The sequence below is a fragment of the Cebus imitator genome, unplaced genomic scaffold (genome assembly GCF_001604975.1).
Source record: "Cebus imitator isolate Cc_AM_T3 unplaced genomic scaffold, Cebus_imitator-1.0 Scaffold82, whole genome shotgun sequence".
Lineage (NCBI taxonomy): Eukaryota > Metazoa > Chordata > Mammalia > Primates > Cebidae > Cebus > Cebus imitator.
In genome coordinates, this window is record NW_016107397.1 from 6722830 (window position 1) to 6727437 (window position 4608).

The window sequence follows — 4608 nt, forward strand, 5'->3', positions numbered from 1 at the left end:
GACAGAGCCTTGCTCTGTCACCTAGGCTGGAGTGCAGTGGCACAATCTTGACTCACTACCGCTTCTGCCTCCTGGGTTCAAGTGATTCTCCGGCCTCAGCTTCCCAAGTAGCTGGGACTACAGGGGGGCAACGTCATACCCAGCTAGTTTTTGTATTTTTAGTAGAGATGTGGTTTCACTATGTTGCCCTGGCTGGTCTTGAACTCCTGACCTCAAGTGATCCACCCATCTCAGCTTCCTGAAGTGCTGGGATTATAAGTGTGAGCTGCCGTACCAGACAGAATAGTGGTGTTTTGCCCCCTAATAAGCACCATATTTGCAACCCACTGGCAGCACTAAGGATAGTGGACTTGGTACTGTAGCAACTATATCCCTGTCTTGTTTGTTTACTGCCAATCCATTATGCAGGAAGCAGCCACACTCAAATATTTTTTCAAGATTCACATCGGTAACTCCAGCATTTTGGGAGGATGGCTTGAGCCCAGGAGTTCAAGACTAGTCTGGAAAACATGGCAAAATGCTGTCTCTACAAAAAATACAAAAATTAGGCCAGGTGCCGGGGCTCGCACCTGTAATGTCAGCACTTTTTTTTTTTTTTTTGAGACGGGGTTTCGCTCTTGTTGCCCAGGCTGGAGTGCAATGGCACAATCTCAGCTCACCACAACCTCCGCCTCCTGGGTTCAGGCAATTCTCCTGCCTCAGCCTCCTGAGTAGCTGGGACTACAGGCATGCACCACCATGCCCAGCTGATTTTTTATATTTTTAGTAGAGACGGGGTTTCACTATGTTGACCAGGATGGTCTCGATCTCTTGACCTCGTGATCCACCCGCCTCAGCCTCCCAAAGTGCTGGGATTACAGGCATGAGCCACCGCGCCCAGCCATGTCAGCACTTAAAAGAGGCCAACGCGGATGGATCACAAGGTCAGGAGTTCAAGACCAGCCTGGCCAACGTGCAAAACCCCGTCTCTACTAAAAACACAAAAATTAGCTGGGTGTGGTGGCACATGCCTGTAATCCCAGCTACCTTGGAGACTGAGTCAGAAGAATTGCTTGAACCCAGGAGGCAGAGGTTGCATTCCAGCCTGGGCAACAGAGTGAGACTCTGTCTCAAAAAAAAAAAAACCAAAAAAACAAAAATTAGCTGGAGGTGATGGCGTGTACCTGTAGCCCCAGCTATTCAGGAGGCTGAACCAGGAGGATCACGTGATCTCGGGAAGGTCAAGGTGGTAGTGAGCCATGTTCCAGACAGGGTACAACAGCGTGAGTGACAAGTGAGACCCTACCTCAAAAACAAATGTTTGTTCAATTGAATTAAATTACTGGTCTGAGTGAGACCCCACCCTTTTATTTTCTCCTGGTCTGAAGACTAGAAGGTAATTTTTAGTTAGTAGTTTAGGTTTGTCATAAATTCACCAGAGATTTTTATCAGCAGTGACAGCAAAGAGGACATTGTGGCTCTACATCCTTGAAATTTCAACTACTTGCCAGGCACCGTGGCTCATGCAGCTCACGCCTGTAATCCCTGCACTTTCGGAGGCTGAGACAGGCAGATCACTTGAGGTCAGGAGTTTGAGATCAGCCTGGCCAACATGGTGATATCCTGTCTCTACTAAAAATACAAAAATTAGCTGGGCATAGTAGCAGGTGCCTGTAGTCCCAGCTACCCGAGAGGCTGAGGCTGGAGAATTGATTGAACCCAGGAGGCAGAGGTTGCAGTGAGCCGAGATTGCACCATTGCACTCCAGCCTGGGCAGCAGGGTGAGACTCTGTCTCAGAAAAAAAAAAAAAAATTCTGTAGGAAATGTCTGATTTCAGAAAACTGTTAAAATACTGGGCAACGGAGTGAGTTATAACAAGAGAAGGCCTACAAGAAGGAAATATCATTAGAAATTAACTCCCCTGGACAGCCCACTCTCACACAGGTTTGATGGGATAGCACCTTTCCGAAGGGCAATGCAACAACTTGTATCAAAGATTTTATTTATTTATTATTTATTTATGAGACGGAATCTCACTCTGTCACTCAGGACACAGTGCAATGGCGTGGTTTCGGCTCATTGCAACCTCTGACTCCTAGGTTCAATTGATTCTCCTGCCTCAGCCTCCCAAGTAGCTGGGACTACAGGAGCCTGCCACCAAACCCCGATGATTTTTTTTTTTTTTTTTTTTGAGATGGAGTTTTGCTCTGTTGCCCAGGCTACAGTGCAGTGGTGCAATCCCGGCTCACCGCAACCTCCAGCTCTCGGGTTCAAGCGATTCTCCTGTCTCAGCCTCCCGAGTAGCTGGGATTCTGCCTGCCTCAGCCTCCCCAAAGTGTTGGGATTACAGGCATGTCACCGTGCCCAGCAATGTATCAAAGCTTTAAAAGAATTCACCCAGTCCTGCATGGCGGCTCACACCTGTAATCCCAGCACTTTGGGAGGCCAAGGAGGGTGGATCATGTGAGATCTGGAGTTGGAGACCAGCCTGAGCAACGTGGTGAAATCCTCATCTCTATGAAAAATACTAAAAATTAGCCGGGTGTGGTGGCTATCAAACCTGGGAGCTTGAGGCAAGAGAATAGCTTCAAGTCGGCCAGGCACAGTGGCTCACACCTGTAATCCCATTACTTTGGGAGGCCAAGGCAGGTGGATCACGTGAGGTCAGGAGTTCAAAACCAGCCTGGCCAACCTGGTGAAATTCCTTCTCTACTAAAAATACAAAAATTAGCTGGGCGTGGTGGCGGGCGCCTGTAATCCCAGCTACTCAGGAGACTAAGGCAGGAGAATCACTTGAACCCAGGAGGCAGAGGTTGCAATGAACCAAGATTGCACCACTGTACTCCAGCCTGGGCGACAGAGTGATACTCTGTCTCAAAAAAACAAAACAAAACAAAAACAAAGCACTGCTTATAGGCGGAGCGCTGTGGCTCACGCCTGTAATCCTAGCACTTTGGGAGGCTGAGGTGGGTGGATCACCTGAGGTCAGGAATTCAAGACCAGTCTGGCCATCATGGTGAAACCCCATATTTAAAAAAAAAAAAAAAATAGCTTCAACTCGGGAGGCGGAGGTTGCAGTGAGCAGAGATTGCATCACTATACTCCAGCCTGGGTGACAGCGAGACTCCATTTCAAAACAAAAAACAAAAAAAGATTGGTGACAACTCAATTGTGCAGAATTGGTTAAATTAAGGTACATTTATTGCATGTAAACAGCCATTAAAAATGTTCCAATAGGCCAGGTGCGGTGGCTCAAGCCTGTAATCCCAGCACTTTAGGAGGCCGAGGTGGGCGGATCACGAGGTCAGGAGGAGTTCCGGATCAGCCTGACCAATATGGTGAAACCCCATCTCTACTAAAAATTTAAAAAGTAGCTGGGTGTGATGGCGCACACCTGTAATCCCAGCTACTCAGGAGGCTGAGGCAGGAGAAGAATCACTTGAACCTGGGAGGTGGAGGTTGCAGTGAGCCGAGATCTCACTATTGCACTCCAGCCTGGGAGACAAGAGGGAAACTATGTATCAAAAAAAAAAAAAAAAAAAGTTCCAACAGCTCACTGGGCAACATGGGGAAATTCCATCTCTATAAAAAAAATAGTAAAATCAGGCTGTGCGCGGTGGCTCAAGCCTGTAATCCCAGCACTTTGGGAGGCCGAGGCGGGAGGATCAGCAGGTCAAGAGATCGAGACCATCCTGGCCAACATGGCGAAACCCCGTCTCCACTAAAAATACAAAAATTAGTTGGGTGTGGTGGCGTGCGCCTGTAGTCCCAGCTACTTGGGAGGCTGAGGCAGAATTGCTTGAACCCGGGAGGCGGAGGTTGCAGTGAGCTGAGATTGTGCCACTGCACTCCAGCCTGGCGCCTGCCAACAGAGCAAGACTCTGCCTCAAAAAAAAGAAAAATTAGCTAGGTGTGGTGGCACCCACCTGTAATCCCAGCTACTTGGGAGGCCAAGGTGAGACGATCATTATGGCCCAGGAGTTTGGGACCAGACTGGGCAACATAATGAGATCCTGCCTCTATTTTATAAAATTAAAAAGTTACGATTTACTGATTTTGCTTTAAAAACTTCTTTAGTTCGTATCCGAGTCACAGCACCAAAAAAGAAAAAAAGTTCTTTATGTGTATCAAGAGATAACTAAGAGGAAAAGAGGAAATATACCAAAATGTTTGCACTTTCACCGTCTAACAGCCATTATCTCCAGAACTTGATACAAAGCAGAAGGTATGGCACTAAATGCGTTAAAAACAAGTAACAGCAAATGCATATGCGACAAGTGAGAACATGCAACATATTTTTTTTTTTTTTTGAGAAGTCTTGCTCTGTCGCCCAGCCTGGAGTGCAGTGGCAAGATCTCCGATCAATGCAACCTCCACATCCCGGGTTCAAGCGATTCTCATACCTCAGCCTCCCGAGTAGCTGGGACTAAAATTAGCTGCCACCATGCCCAGCTAATTTTTTGTATTTTTAGTAGAGGTGGGGATTCGCCATGTTGGCCAGGCTGATCTCCAACTCCTGACTTCAGGTGATCTGCCCGGGGCCTCCCAAATTGTTGGGATTCCAGGAGTGAGCCACTGGGCCCGGCCAACAACACAGTTTTTTTTTTTTTTTTTTTTTTTTTTTTTTT